Source organism: Bos mutus, chromosome 26 (assembly GCF_027580195.1).
Source record: "Bos mutus isolate GX-2022 chromosome 26, NWIPB_WYAK_1.1, whole genome shotgun sequence".
Classification (NCBI taxonomy): Eukaryota; Metazoa; Chordata; class Mammalia; order Artiodactyla; family Bovidae; genus Bos; species Bos mutus.
Genome location: NC_091642.1, coordinates 45,409,039 through 45,426,733, shown reverse-complemented (window position 1 = coordinate 45,426,733; position 17,695 = coordinate 45,409,039).

Below are 17,695 nucleotides of genomic sequence, written 5' to 3'. Positions count from 1 at the left end.
TCACAATAAACTGTGGAAAATTCTTCAAGAGATGGGAATAGCAGACCACCTGACCTGCCTCTTGAGAAACCTATATGCAGGTCAGGAAGAAACAGTTAGAAGTGGACATGGAACAACAGACTGGTTCCAAATAGGAAAAGGAGTATGTCAAGGCTGCATATTGTCATCCTGCTTATTGAACTTATATGCAGAGTACATCATGAGAAATGCTGGGCTGGAAGAAGCACAAGCTGGAATCAAGATTGCCAGGAGAAATATCAATAACCTCAGATATGCACATGACACCACCCTTATGGCAGAAAGTGAAGAGGAACTAAAAATCCTCTTGATGAAGGTGAAAGAAGAGAGTGAAAAAGTTGGCTTAAAGCTCAACATTCAGAAAACGAAGATCATGGCATCTGGTCCCATCACTTCATGGGAAATAGATGGGGAAACAGTGTCAGACTTTATTTTTTGGGGCTCCAGAATCGCTGCAAATGGTGATTACAGCTATGAAATTAAAAGACGCTGACTCCTTGGAAGGAAAGTTATGACCAACCTAGATAGCATATTGAAAAGCAGAGACATTACTTTGCCAACAAAGGTCCGTCTAGTCAAGGCTATGGTTTTTCCAGTGGTCATGTATGGATGTGAGAGTTGGACTGTGAAGAAGGCTGAGCAACAAAAAATTGATGCTTTTGAACTGTGGTGTTGGAGAAGACTCTTGAGAGTCCCTTGTACTGCAAGGAGATCCAACTGGTCCATTCTAAAGATCAGTCCTGGGTGTTCATTGGAAGGACTGATGCTAAAGCTGAAACTCCAATATTTTGGCCGCCTCATGCAAAGAGTTGACTTACTGGAAACGACTCTGATGCTGGAAAGGATTGGGGGCAGGAGGAGAAGTGGACAGCAGAGGATGAGATGGCTGGTTAAGTTTGGGTGAATTCCGGGAGTCCAAGGTGGACAGGGAGGCCTGGTGTGCTGCGATTCATGGTGTTGCAAAGAGTCGGATGTGAATTTTCAAAACTTCTTCCACAACTGTTATTACCATAGCCTAAGGCAATTCAGAGATATCCAGACTTTTGTAAAGTCCTACCTAGTGGATATCAATCCCCTTATTGCTTTAAATGCACTGTAATACACTCTTGGTTCAACATATACTGTTTGTTTTTTTTCTTTTTTTTTACTATTTTACTCTGACACCCATATAAAGTTGCACCCTTTCTGTGATTTCATGCCAAATCACTTGTGAAGCCAAGAAACTTTACTGACGTCTTAGGGAAGAAAAAGCAAACGTTCTATAATAAAAACTACTACCAAACAGTGAAATATTCACCTTTTTTAAAATCTCCTTCAGCTGGACAATTATAAACTTTGATATTATAGGATCCATGGCAGTGAAAGCCCCAAGTCTTAACCACTGAATTGTCAGGGATTTTCTTGAGTTTCTCTTTACTCTTTTTATCTTTGCTCCACTTTCTTTCCTTTATTAATTTTCTTGTTTTCCATTTCACTGATAAGTTTGTTTCATCTATGCTCTTCACCCTTTTTTAAAATTTTGGGGGACATTTGAAGCAAGTCATTGTAATTCTATTTTTGTTAGTTATCCTTGCTAAGTTGCTTCAGTCGTGTCCGACTCTGTGCGACCCCATAGACTGCAGCCTACGAGGCTCCCCTATCCCTGGGGTTCTCCAGGCAAGAACACTGGAGTGGGTTGCCATTTCCTTCTCCAAAGCATGAAAGTGAAAAGTGAAAGTGAAGACGTTGAGTCGTATCCGAATCTTAGGAACGCCACGGTCTGCAGCCTACCAGGCTCCTCCATCCATGGGATTTTCCAGGCAAGAGTACTGGAGTGGGTTGCCATTGCCTTCTCCTAGTTCTCCTTATGTATACTTAATTTTAAAGTCTAAATTGTAAAACAGCTTGTCTTCCTCTCAATAAGAAAAGAAGTTGTCAATTTATTTACTTAGTTATTTAGCATTCATTTCCCAGGCCTTCCCCACATACTTCATTACTATTAAAAAATTTACAGTCACATTTTTTCTAATAGCCAATTTTATCAGCATTACTATAGATGCATTCATTCCACTGTGTCTTTGGGGTTCAATTCTACTTACTAAAGTTAATCATTTAATACTTTTTCCAAAGAAGTTCTGTGTGTATTTTGTTTGATTTTTTAAGTATATATCAAAATGCTTTTAATTTTGCTTTTATTCTAGTCTGCTATCCTCCCGGGTTATAAACTTCTATTACACTTTAGCCCTTTCGATTGGTCAGTGTTTCCTGGAACCTAATAATCCTGATGAGGAGAAATCTAAAGTCATTCAAATTGTTTTAATATCTTCTTCACTGTGATAATATTCACAATGATGTCTTGCAGTTTCAATTCATTATGAGTCTGGGTGTATTTATTATGTTTTTTATTGACTGGTAATTAGCCAATTATTATTTTTTATTTAAATTATTATACTTTTCATTTTGAGATTTGCAATTGTTTTTCATATTCATCTCAATACTATTTCCTTCTTATCTTTTAATCTTTGTTTAGATTGTATTATTATTTTTTTCATGGCTTTTTAAATTTACTTCAGAGACTATACATATTGATTTTAAATTCATTTTCTAATTTCACTATTATTTTCATGTTGTTCTGAGTGAATAAATATCCAGAATATTATTTTATATGAGTTTACTATTCTTCATCTCCTTACGAATTTTAGATCTTTTACCTCTTGATTTCTGTAACTAGTCTTCCCTGTGTGTGTGCTAAGTCACTTCAGTTGTGTCCAGCTCTTTGCAACCCCATGAACTATAGCCCGCCAGACTCCTCTGTCCATGGGATTCTCCAGGGAAGAATACTAGAATGTGTTGCCATGCCCTCCTCCAGGGGATCTTCCCAACTCAGGAACAGAGCCCTTGTCTCTTGTGTCTCCTACATTGGCAGGTTGGTTCTTTATCACTAGCACCACTTGGGAAGCCCTAGCCTTCCTTATCTAGTACTTATGTTGCAACTTCCAGGTGTCGCTAGTGGTAAAGAACCTGCCTGCCAATGCAGGAGACATGAAACAAGGGTTTGATTCCTTTGCCAGGAAGGTCGCCTGGAGGAGGGCATGGCAACCCACTCCATTATTCTTGCCTGGAGAATCCCATGGATGCTACTGAAGCGACTTAACATGCATGCAGGCACTGTCCTCAAGGATCCTTGAGTTACTGGCCTAGTAAGCCTATTACAGTGCAATACTGGGACTATGTCAGATCGAGTATTTCAGTTAACAATAATGTTATTCCAAATTTAGGCTGCTAATCTATGTCAGCTTTCTAATGCTGCCTTAAGTAGGAGACTTTGTCAAAACATTAACCTTCTGTTAGTGGATCTATCTCACTTTCAAAAAGTGAGCCTGGATTTTTGATTGCTTCAGATGGGTCGTTTTCTTTAAATAAGACCTTGTATCTGCTCTTTGGACTCAAAGTACAAGATACCAGTTGCCAATTCTCACATTTGGTGATTAATTTGTTTGTTTCTACCTTCTTCATTTTTCTGCTTGTTTTCTATCACTGCAATCCACTTGGACAAATGGAGTGAGTATAATCCTTTAAACATTAAAATTAATTACCAAAGTTAAAAACCACATTTTTGATAAACTCATTTAATAAAACATATATTAAGCATCATCTCTTCTATATTTCATATCTCCATTCTAAAATAATCAATTATTCCAAAAAGGAAAAAAATGATCAATTCAAGTTTCCAATCTTGAACTGCTTCAATTTCCCAATTACTAAACTTGGGCATGTTTAGTAATTGAAGAGAATCCCTCTACTACTGCCTGTATCCAGTTGAACAAATCCTTCCTATTAGAGGCTCACCAAAGATAAAACATCATTTTCATTCTTTGCCAGGTCTGTTTAATCTAAATTTACACTGTTGTCTAAACCAAAAATATTTGGTTTGTTTTAGGAATTCTTTTGTTCTTAATTCTATCTCTTGTCAGCAAAAGATGATGCTGCGTGTTAGCAGAAGCTGTTCACCTTCCAGACACTAAGTGATTCAGAAGCATCCTACAACTGCAAATAAAACGGTAAAATGAGTGCAAGCCTCTAAGTAAACTTAATCAAATATTACTTTATTTACTATTTCCATTCAAATTTTGCTGACTCGAGCAGTCACCAGACACTGATAACTGCAGTCTTCTGTAATTACTCTGTATCCATGAACAGTTCCAGTGCTATGCCTAAAAGAATTTATTGCCTGGTCACAGAAGGACTATTGTTGCCAAGTCCCTTTGTTCCACACCTCCTGGCAGATTGTCTCATCAAACCTATATTTTTATAGACTTTAGTTAATCCTTCTCTGTTTAGAGCTGGTGTCTCACCTGTCATTTCATCATTTAAATTGCCTGAAAAACCACATCTCTAACATGGCCACTTGCCTGGTGTTAATTAGTACAGATCAGAAACAACAGGGTATTTTTATTTTCCAACCAAGAAATTCAATTGCCACTCTAACTGCCACTCTAGTATCCATATCCTGGATACTCTGTCACATTAACTCAAAGAAATATCTATTGCTTTCACCTTTGCTTTGTCTCCTGTGTTTGAGCTCAAGTTCTATGACTTAACCCTGTCTTTCCATTCCTGTGACAGGCCTTCCTTCCCAAACTGATTAATTTCCATGCTAGTAAATGTAAATGAATTATTCACATGTGAATATTAGCTCCTGCTCTTCCTCAGTAAGCATAAGAATAAATGTGTGTCCTAATCCAGGGGAAAAGTGCAATATCTATTATATATCTTCAATTCAATATTCTTTTTTGTAATATATCACATATTATTGCTTCATAGTCATTAGGGTTTAATTCGCAGTACAGAACAAAAGATACATGGGAAGTCAACAAATAAAAAAGCAAGATACTTACATACATAAACTTATGTATTAGCTATGAATAAAAAGTGTTGCCTGCCCTATCAGTAGTAAAGAAAGGATGTGGAAGCCATAAAGCCACTATAGCTACTCCTACCATGAGCTTTGAGGGAAATCCTGACAGAAATGAACAGGATGCCCTCAATCAATCCCTCAGCCACAGCAACCACTTCCAAAGGTACACCTTGAAGGGACTCAGGATGGGAAAGAACAGAATACTGGCTTTAGATATCTAAAGTTCATATAAAAAGGATGATTTCAATGAACTCAGACTCTGACACTGTCCCGAACTTAGAAAAGTGTTAAATTCATTAACTTGAAATAGCTGGTTTTCTTTTAACAGTAATCTTTCAATGGCTACCTTGTCTTTAGTGCAAAAACTCCTATCCATAGTGGCTCTTGCGTCTTCAGAACAGACCCTCAGAGCTATCTGAAAGGCTGTCTTCCAGGTTTGGAAGTTCTCAGAAGGACCATTGAGCGAAACATAATTCTCAACTTTTATGTTTCTCATATTTTTTTGTAGATATGGCCCTTTTAATTTATGATGCTTTAATTTTGTATTCAAATAACTGAATATATTTGCATTTATCACTTGAGTTTCAAGTTATATTTTTTTCCTTCCAGTTTCATTAAGCTATAAATGACATACAGTACAATAAAAGTTTAAGGTGTATGGCAAAATAGTTTTAATATATATATTATGTTATTACCACAGTAAGTTTAGTGAATATCCATCATCTCATGTAAATACAACATTAAAGAAAAATGAAAAATGTACATTTTTCTTGTGATTAAAAAATCTCATGATCTACTCTTAACAACTTTCATACATAACATATGGTGATAGTGGTTTAGTTGTTAAGGTGTGTCTGATACTTTTGCGATCCCATGAACTGTAGCCTGCCAGGTTCCTCTGTCCATGGGATTTCCCAGGTAAGAATACTGGAGTAGATTGCCATTTCCTTCTCCAGGGGGTTTTCCCCACCCAGGAATTGGACCCAGTGTCCTGTATTGCAGACTGTCTTCTGCACTGCAGGTGGATTCTTTATCAGCTAAGCCAACAGACACTCTATATAACATATACTAGTGCTAATTATGTGAAATGCCAGGCTGGATGAAGCACAAGCTGAAATCAAAATTGCAGAGAGACATATCAATAACCTTAGATATACAGATGACACCACCCTTATGGCAAAAGCCAAAGAGGAACCAAAGGGGCTCCTGAAAAAGTGGAAGAGAAGAGTGAAAAAGCTGGCTTAAAACTCAACATTAAAAAAATGATCATGGCATCGAGTCCCATCACTTCATGGCCAATAGATGGGGAAACAATGGAGACAGTGACAGCCTTTATTTTCTTGGGCTCCAAAATCACTGCAGCTGGTGACTGCAGCCATGAAATTAAAAGACACTTGTTCCTTGGAAGAAAATCTATGACAAACCTAGATAGCATATTGAAAAGCAGAGACATTACTTTGCCGACCAAGGTCCATCCAGTCAAAGCTATGGTTTTTCCAGTAGTCATGTATGGATATGAGAGTTGGACTATAAAAAAAGCTGAATGCTGAAGAATTGATGCTTTTGAAGTGTGGTGTTGGAGAATACTCTTGAGAGTCCCTTGGATTGCAAGGGGATCCAACCAGTCTATCCTAAAGGAAATCAGTCCTGAATATTTACTGGTCGCACTGATGCTGAAGCTGAAGCTCCAATACTTTGGCCACCTAATGTGAAGAACTGACTCACTGGAAAAGATCCTGATTCTGGGAAAGATTGAAGGCAGGAGGAGAAGGGGAGAACAGAGAATGAGATGGTTGGACGGATCACCAACTGGATGGACATGAGTTTGAGTAAGCTCCAGGATTTGGTGATGAACAGGGAGGCCTGGCTTACTGCAGTCCTTGGGGTGAGAAAGAGTTGGACACGACTGAGTGACTGAACTGAGTGTTAACTATATTTATCATGTTGCACTTTATATCTCTTGTACCTATTTATCTTATAATTGAAAGCTTGTGAAACTGAGCCAGGACCCTGAGGGGTCCTCTTGGGCACAAAAGCCTTTCTGCATCACCAATTACTTGATTGTAGGAAATAGGCTTCTTTTGGCCTTCTTCACTTTCCCTGCATTTCGCAGTGCAAATTCAAACAGTTGCTCATCAGGGAATGGAGAAACAAGGGAGGAGCATACTCAAGAAAAGATAGTGCTGGCTTGAGGTACAGTCCTGGTTTCTCCTCAAGAAATATGTTGTACATAACAGTATCTTGAGTTCTGCAGGAACTAAGGCTCCCACCCACATGGAGGATAGTTAACTTCATGAAGACCACCAGATTTCTGGAGCTTTTCCCTGTTACTTCACCAATAATCAATCAGAATATATGCTGCAGCCCTCACCCCACATTTTGCCTTTTCTCTGAAAACTCACTGGAGAGTTTCAGATTTTTTAGCATCAACCACCTGTTCTCCTTGCTTTGCCTTGCAATAAACCTTTCTCTGTTCCAAACTCTGATGCCTGGATTCGTTTGGCCTTACTGTGTCAAGCACACAAACTTGTGTTAGGTAACATTTGTACCTTTTGATTGCATTCATCCAATTCTCCCTCTGAAACCAGCCTCTGGTAACCACAAATCTGATCTCTTTTTCTACTAGTTTGTTCTTTATAGGTTTCCTTACTTATAAAATAGGGATAATATTACCTATTTCATTCTATTGATATAATAATTGATTGAAGGAATGTGTCACAGTTTCTTAAACTTTAGTCTGCTGAAAAATCACCTGATATACATGTTAAAATGCAGAATTGGTACTAGCCCATATATTCTCATGCAGGATACCTGGGATACATATAAGAAAATGAATTTTTAGTAAACCATTGTGATTTTAATGTATGTAGCTAGAGGGAAGTTTGAGAATAATTAAAAAGTGCAATTAAATTACCACAATGTCTCACATATTAAGGATTCTATAGATGCTAATTAATAGGGTTATTTTTAATAAGTACCATGGTGTTGGAACTCTCTATATAACATATATATATAACATATAATATTATATATTATAACTATAACTATAATACTATATAGCTGATGATATCTATGAGTCTTCCATCACCAGACAGTAGGCTCTCCACAAAAGTGGATTTGAAGTGACCCTTGTACTTAGTTATTGTCCTGTCCATTTAGGAGTCATAATCCCTGTGCTGAGTGTCTAATCATGCTCTCTAATTGTGAATCTCAAAGTCTTCTTGTGTTAATGTTGATATGCTCAATACAAAAGTCTCAGTCTATTCACAGTTGCCCGAAATTACATCCTTAAATATTTAATTAGATTTGGACAACACAGAATTCAGCAACTGAATGTGCATTTTTCTGCTATTTGTGTTTTTAAATGTTTGGAGCAAGTTTGAATGTCTTTGGAAGTAAATCAAGCACTCCTCTCCTGACTGTCTCACTTTGATTTTCTAAATGCCTGAGAATGGCCTCTTATTCTTTGCCTCATCACTCCATTTTGTTTTTTTCACTACAGCCCCACTGATAAAGAAAGTTCTTTCACTGGGAGTAAAATAAAGGTAGCCTGTTTAATCTAGGTAGTGGCCTGATATATGCTCTGTTTTCATGCAAATATTTTCATCATATTAAAATAGTTAGAAAAGCATATTTGGTAGAAAAATCGTTGATTATTACATAAATTAGTATGCTATAGACTTGATTTCCTGTGAACTAGAATGGTAATTGGAGAAGGCAATGGCACCCCATGTACTCTTGCCTGGAAAATCCCATGGATGGAGGAGCCTGGTAGGCTGCAGTCCATGGGGTCGCTAAGAATTGGACACAACTGAGCAACTTCACTTTCACTTTTCACTTTCCTGCATTGGAGAAGGAAATGGCAACCCACTCCAGTGTTCTTGCCTGGAGAATCCCAGGGACGGGGGAGCCTGGTGGGCTGCTGTCTATGGGGTCACACAGAGTCAGACATGACTGAAGCGACTTAGCAGCAGCAGCAGAATGGTAATTAATAGAATCATGGAATTTATTGATTTCAAAAACTTTAATAGAACCACTCAAAAGTATAAGTAGAATTCGATAAAACCAAAATTATGCGATTTCTGGGAATTATTCACAGATCATTCTTCATGTGACATTAAACATCCATGTGTAGGTGATGATTTCCTTGACTGACCACACAGCAATTAGATGAACCCCTTATTATTGAAAGCAGAATATTATAACAGGTTGACCCCTTAGAAAAATATGTCTGAAAGTTTGTCTTAAGGCAATTGTTTATTCACTGGAAAAGAGTATAGGAAGGTGTGGTTCCTAGTCACTGACTAACCCCTCAGAATGGCATGGACAGAGTTGTCTTGTGGCATCATGTGCCTGGAAGAAGGGAATAATGAGCTAGAAGTAGGGAGATGAACATTGGAAAAAAAAGTTGACTAGATTCAGAAAGAAGGCTTAATTACTTTACAGTTGTGTCCAGGTTTTTCTCTGCTCCTAAATAATCTTAAGCAACACATTCAACTGTGAGCTATGCCCAAGAGCTGGTTAGTAGAATTATCCCTACCCTCTGGCCCTATCCATTGGGTAGAAAACATTAGAACAACTAAAAATGAAATTAATGTGCTTTGAAATTGATTTTAGCAAGAGGAGAAATGTAATTATTTGCTAATATTAAGTTTGAAAGTATCATTTATTGATACCTTTATTTTTAAAACTTTTAAGTTAAGATGATCAAAAGAATATTTAGAAATCATAAATATAAACCAAGTTGAAGAACTTACACAGCTACTTATATTCTGTCTAGTATCTCCTATATTATGATATTGATAAATGGCCTTCAAAAATAATTGTTATTTATTTGACACCCCATTCATTATATAGAGACATGATGGATTAGATACCTGAAACATATTCATACGAGTTGACTGTAATGAAATGAGAGAACATGGGGAGAGCTGAAATTGGACAAGACCGAGAACTGATCTAGAGTCTAGGCTAGGGGAACTGACGGAATAATAACACTGTACCCTTCAAAAAATTCTTACTTGAATTTCAAAACCATGATAATAGGAGCATACTCTCATCTAATCTGGGCTGATATAAACAGCTAAAAGGTCAGATCTTTTAGTTCAGTACACTATACTACGTTAATATTTGTAATTAGAAAAGTAGCCCAGGCCTGTTTCCTGGAATGTGAACCTAGTATGAAGTATGCATTGCCAGGCAACTGGAACAGGAGAAGCCTAAAGTCTTTGTGAGATTGAATGCTACAAAAGAATTTTTGCTTTGAATTATTTTAGCTTGTGACTTTCAAATCCTACAAAATATAACCACATTCTAGTGATAAGATAAATGTCACCTCAGCCAAATTTAGCCAATGAGGATGCCCAGCCTTTAACTAAGGCCTTTATCAGAGCCCCAGAAAATCATCATCTTCTTTCAAATATGGAGAAAAAAAATAGTATAAGTAAAATTGACTGAATCTTTGAATTACATAAAAAAAGAAAAATAATTTATGTATTTCAGAAAGAAAGGGGAACTATAGAGGATGAAGTTATTCTTTCTATTGAAGTAATGTTGTGTCTGCACCACAGCTGTTGAGCCAATATCTATTATTATTGGCTTCAGTTTTTGTATGAGCTTCAACAAAAGTTTCATTCTATTAGATCTCACTTTTTCACATTTAAAAAAATTTTTTAAATTTTATATTATTTAACTTTCACATTTTTAAATATAGATTTTATTCTACTTTCTTTTCAACCTATATTCGTGAAAAGATGATGAATGACATGACTTGAGGGGGAACAATCTGTCAGTGTACCTAACAAGGGATAATGCCTTGATCAAATTATGGTTTAGTGTCCAGATTTCATCCACAGGATAAATTATACTAACAGCTGCTTGAAGTATAGTAGATAATCCTAAGATATGCTTAATAGAGAAGTAGCAGCACCTCTGTAGTTAATACTTAAAAACAAAACATGCCATACAGGGAAGTGTAAATTAGGAAAAGTCATCAATTTGTGTGTCAAGGTAAATTATGCAAACAGAAGCATAACTAGAAAACACTCTGGATAAGAGATAGGTTGGAGGGACTGTGGAAAGTATAATATGGAAAAATGAAAGCAACTATAAAAATATCTGAAGATATTTCTATGAATATTGAATCTCCTCCAAATGTTTTATATAGAGGTAAAAAGACTTGCCTTCTTTGGAGGTGAACTCCCTAAAGAGGTGTAAAGGGCTAGAGAGACAGTATTTCAGGGTGCTCTTTAACATGTGAATCCAGTAACCTCCCTGGCTTGGATGGCTATTTCATGGGGAAGGTTATCAGCTTCACAGAAGACAGTTTAATCTGACTTTCTGAAATAATGCAGCTGTCTGCTCTAAGCATACCACAAAAATACTTTTGGGAGAGAGTAACTTCTTCATTGGAATTTGATTTGGACAATCTTCTTGAAAAACCATTTATTTCCAATATTTGCAGTTGAATTGATGTTTTTGAACTGTGGTGTTGGAGAAGACTCTTGAGAGTCCCTTGAACTGCAAGGAGATGCAACCAGTCCATTCTAAAGGAGATCAGCTGTGGGTGTTCTTTGGAAGGAATGATGCTAAAGCTGAAACTCCAGTGCTTTGGCCACCTCATGCGAAGAGTTGACAAATTGGAAAAGACTCTGATACTGGGAGGGATTGGGGGCAGGAGGAAAAGGGGACGATAGAGGATGAGCTGGCTAGATGGCATCACCCACTCGATGGACATGAGCCTGAGTGAACTCCAGGAGATGGTGATGGACAGGGAGGCCTGGCATGCTGGGATTCATGGGGTTGCAAAGAGTCGGACATGACTGAGAGACTGAACTAAACTGAACTGAACTGAGGGCATAATGACTCAGTCAAATAATTCCTAAGTTTTTAAATTAGCTGTATTTATATTCTAAGTAAATATTGTCTTAACAATTATATACCATTTAATAAAACAAACAAAAAGTACCCAGGGTACAGGAATTGTACTATACTCATCCAGAAGAAATGCTATGGCCAACCTGAATAGCATTTTTAAAAGTAGAGATGTTACTTTACTGACACAGGTCCATCTAGTCAAAGCTATGGTTTTTCTACCATGGTAGTCATATATGGATGTGAGATTTGGGCCATCAAGAAAGCTGAGAACTGAAGAGTTGATGCTTTTGAACTGTGGTTTTGGAGAAAACTCTTGAGAGTTCCTTGGACTGCAAGGAGATCAAACCAGTCAATCCTAAGGAAATCAGTCTTGAATATTCATTGGGAGGACTGATACTAAAGCTGAAGCTCTAATTCTTTGGCCACCTGATGTGAAGAACTGAGTCATTGGAAAAGACCCTGATGCTGGGAAAGATTGAAGGCAGGAGAAGAAATGGATGATAGAGGATGAGATGGTTGGATGGCATCACCAAGTCGATGGACATGAGTTTGAGCAAGCTCCAGGATTTAGTGACGGACAAGGAATCCTGGTGTGCTGCAATCCATGGGGCTTCAGAGTCAGACATGACCAAGTGACTGAACTGAATCCAGAAATGCTACTCATCGCTTCAGGGCCAAATTCTGCAAGGAAGGATGAGTGGTTAGAATGAAAAATACAGCAAATATTATAATAATGATGATGTTTCTGATAAAGTTATTAGTCAGTACTTTATATGAATATCACTTCATGAATGTTATCTAATAAAATCTGTCAAATATATTTATGAAAATATTATATTATCCTAATTATACAATATAAAAATAAAAGTAAAACATCTATTAACTTTAGCAAGTGTAAGTTTGGTCAAGGATGGAATTGTCTTAATTAATGTAGTTGTAACTATAATCATCTACTTAAAGAAATAGAATGTCACAATTTCTATTGTCAAACTGCTACTAAGGTGTACTGAATATGGAACAATTATTTATAAACTTGTAAATACCTAATACAATAGAATATTTCAAAATGTATTTTATTCCACATCAATAAACTTATCAGAAGCGTCATACACAAATTTGAACTAATATATATTGCAATAAAGTGGTACCAGAGTGTTGAATGACAGGAGGGCTGCCCTGTTTTATTTTTTGTATTGACCAGTTCAAAATTCATGGCTATTCATACTTTAGGTGCTGTCGTTAATATGACATAGTAATAATGAAGACAAATGTTTCCTTTTATAAAATAACCCAAGAATGTTACTACTCTTAGTTACAAATGCTCACTTTTTGTTTTGTTTTGGTATTTGCAATTTATTTTGAATATTACACTGGAGCTACTTGATATTCAAATTTTTTAAAGGTAATATTCCAAATCATCCCACATTGAAACATACACATTACTATATGTAAAATAGATAGCAAGTATGGGGTTGCTGTATGACAAAGGAAACTCAAAGCCCTCTGTGACAATCTGGAGGGGTGGGAGGGGGAGGGGGAGCTAGGGGTTATCAGAGGGAGGGGATATATATATACCTATGACTGATTCATGTTGATGCATGGCCAAAGCATCATTGTAAAGTAATTATCCTACAATTAAAAATAAAATATAATTTTTTAAAAAGCTAATATTCCAAGAGCAATTAAATTTAGTCATTCTACGTCACTGATGAAAACAGTGATCTAAATATTTTATAGCAATTTTGTGTTTACTTTTTGCCTCATGATTATGAGTTCCATTTATTCAGCCACACTAGAAATCGACAAGTGTGGCTGTTGCTAGAAAGTAGCACTGTAAATATCATTTTTCTCTCTTGACCCTTCAAGAATCAAATAGTGTTCTTTAATGTGTTCATTCATTTTCAAGCCACTATCTAATGATTACTATGTACCATACCTGATTTTCAACACAGAAATGAAGTAATGAATATGTGATTCATTCAATAAGCAGTTACTGATCTTTTTCTGGAACTGTAATGTCCTAAACACAAAAGAAAGGGCCCAACAGATAACAGCTTCTGATTAAGTAACTATTGATTCAGTAACTCCCAAAAGAAATGCCAAATGCCTGCTCAAACATTCCAAAGATTACAATTTACCAGTACATACAAAAGCTCCTTTTAAAAGAAAGAAAATAAAAGTCACTCAGTCATGTCCAACTCTTTGTGACCCCATGGACTGCAGCACGCCAGGCTTCCCTGTCCATTACTAACTCCCAGAGTTTACTCAAACTCATGTCCATTGAGTCGTTGTTGCCATCCAACCATCTCATCCTCTGTTGACCCCTTCTCCTCCTGCCTTCAATCTTTCCCAGCATTAGGGTCTCTTCCAATGATTCAGTTCATCACATCAGGTGGACAAAGTATTGGAGTTTTAGCATCAGCAGCAGTCCTTCCAATGAATATTCAGGACTGATTTCCTTTAGGATTGACTGGTTGGATCTCCCAGCAGTCCAAGGGACTCTCAAGAGTCTTTTCCAACACCACAGTTCAAAAGCATCAATTCTGCAGTTCTCAACTTTCTTTGTGGCCCAACTCTCATATCCATACATGACTACTTGAAAAACCATAGCTTTGATTAGATGGACCTTTGTTGGCAAAGTAATGTTTCTGCAGAGGTGAGGAAGATATAATAATAGCCATTTCATACATATGGGAGGAAGTTGTAAACTTATTTTGTAAAGGCAATATTTGACAGAATTGCTTGAACCAATTTTAATTTAAAAATTATTTAGAATTACAGATTTGCAGGTCAAAATATTCAATAATTCCAACAGAGCCAGTTATGTTTGTTTGTTTTGTGTATGCACAACTGATCTAATTAAACTTCCTTCATCTGAGTAGCAAATGAAATTATTAAACAATGTGGTAGCTATGCTAGACTTAGAAATTGACTGTAATTCCATTACACATAAATATAGATGTAATTAAAGAATGAGAGAGGAGTATAAACAGAGATGAATTGTGAAAAAACAAGAGTTATGACAACCACCTCATACTCCGTAGAAATTTCATCGGGTAGAGTTGTGAACGTAGTTGATATTCCATTTCTTTGATTTTTATTTACGTTCCTTTTGTTTTCTCTTTTTGGTTAATGGTATTTTTGAAAGTCATAGCTCAGAATGTAGCTGTTTCAGAGTCAGATAAAAATCATGATCATTTCTTTTCACTCAGAACAAAGAAGTGTGAAGAAGTAAACCATATACGGAGTTGAAGCATAATGACAAAACAGTTTCAAAAACAGAAAAAAAAAAGACCATTATATTACTAAATATCAAAGTCCACCATTAAATGTCCTGCTAAGTCGCTTCAGACGTGTCCTACTCTGTATGACTCCATAGATGGCAGCCCACCAGGTTCCTCTGTCCATGGAATTTTCCAGGCAAGAGTACTGGAGTGGGGTACCATTACCTTCTCCAACCATTAAACATAGGTAGTACTTAATTGTTACAGAATAGGTTCAAGCAGGGGAATAAAGGGTAGTTCATCAATATCTGAGTACAATAGCAATCATAGATTTGAATACAAAGATGGATTAACTAACTGAATAACATTCAGAGCAGTGGGTTTTACAGTATTATTTCCTGTTCTTAAAATTATTTCTAATATTAACCTGTATTTTTAAATTACATTAAAAAGTAGCAGTATTTATTCTAGTTATCTTATTTTAAAGTAGTGGTATAAAAGTAGTCAGATTCTGACTTTACTTTTGGTAAGTATATGTTCTGTTGCTTCAAAACTAATTATTTCAGATATGAAATTATTATAAGCTGAAGAAACCTTTTACACAGAAATATTGAGTCCATGATTAGGTAATTAGCTTGTGACACACAGGGCCACTGCTTGCCTTTATGATGCCTTTCTAGTAATTTGTAAAAGGTATGAACTCCTTAAGACAGAAGCAGTTCCAATCAGGGGACATGACCTAGAAAATGCTATGTTAGCTGGATTTCAAAACCCTCATCACTCTCAGCTGGGCTCCGTGGTATTAATGTTAGTTGCTCAGTCGTGTCTGACTCTTTGAAACCCCATAGACTGTAGTCCTCCAGGCTTCTCAGTCCTTGGAATTTCCAGGCAAGAATACTGGAGTGGGTAACCAGTCCCTTCTCCAGGGGATCTTCCCAACCCAGGGATCAAACCTGGGTCTCCTGTATTGCAGGCAGATTCTTTACTGTCTGAGCCATCAGGGAAACTCAAGGATCCAAGGGAACAAACTGCCTAATAGAGTCCAAAAACCCAAAGATACTTTCCCAGTGTTTTAACCTGTGGTTAGATTTGTATTTCACTGCAAGAAATTAATTGTAGACTTCTAATTTTTTTCTGGATTCTTCCAAAGGGCCAGAAGTGAAGTCATGTCAAACACTCTTTTTTAACCTACATGATTATCAATGACTTTCTCTTATTTATGTTCAAGTATAGATGAGACAACTGAGACTTAAAGAGTTTATCTCTTTCCTGAGATTACCAGTGATATCAGGGTTATACTGAGGCCTAGCAACTTCAAATTCAGAGGTCTCTGTACTAAAGCTCAACCATCTCAAAGAGGCAATGAAAAATGAAGTAATCAGTCTTCTTTTATATTTGAAAGAAGTTCCCTAGTGCAATTATTCTCACTGTTTAGTACCTAAATGGATACTTTATGATATATTGTAACCAAGACAATTCAGTAAAACTTTATACTTGATTACCATCTTTCACTCAATAGATGCAAGCAGTTATTTAATTTGTCCATAAACATAGCACTGGGATTTTTCTATAATGATTTTGGGGAAAATGTATCAACTAGTTTTGACTTTTCAAAGGGTCAATAATTCTCCAGAGATAAACCACAAAACTTTTGAACTTTGAATTTTAAAAATAATAAGATAGAAATTAGCTTAATATTTTAAGTAGAAAAGTGTGATATCTGTTTAAAAATAATGGTAAAACATCAATTACAGATATTGTGATAAGATAAGGCAAGATTCAGTTCACTTCAGTCGCTCAGTCATGTCCGACTCTTGGTGACCTCATGAATTGCAGCACTCCAGGCCTCCCTGTCCATCACCAACCCCCCGGAGTTCATTCAAACTCACCTCCATCGAGTCAGTGATGCCATCCAACCTGCTCATCCTCTGTCATCCCCTTCTCCTCCTGCCCCCAATCCCTCCCAGCATCAGAGTCTTTTCCAATGAATCAACTCTTCGCATAAGGTGGCCAATCTTTAGCATCATTCCTTCCAAAGAAATCCCAGGGCTGATCTCCTTTAGAATGGACTGGTTGGATCTCCTTGCAGTTCAAGGGACTCTCAAGAGTCTTCTCCAACACCACAGTTCAAAAGCATCAATTCTTCGGCACTCAGCCTTCTTCACAGGCCAACTCTCACATCCATACATGACCACAGGAAAAACCATAGCCTTGACTAGATGGACCTTTGTTGGCAAAGTAATGTCTCTGCTTTTGAATATGCTATCTAGGTTGGTCATAAATTTCCTTCCAAGGAGTAAGTATCTTTTAATTTCACAGCTGCGATCACCATCTGCAGTGATTTTGGAGCCCCAAAAAATAAAGTCTGACACTGTTTCCACTCTTTCCCCATCTATTTCCCATGAATGATGGCTCCAGATGCCATGACCTTCATTTTCTGAATGTTGAGCTTTAAGCCAACTTTTTCACTCTCCTCTTTCACTTTCATCAAGAGGCTTTTTAATTCCTCTTCACTTTCTGCCATAAGGGTGGTGTCATCTGCATATCTGAGGTTATTGATATTTCTCCTGGCAATCTGAACTCCAGCTTGTGCTTCTTCCAGCCCAGCATTTCTCATGATGTACTCTGCATATAAGTTCAATAAGCAGGGTGACAATATACAACCTTGACGTACTCCTTT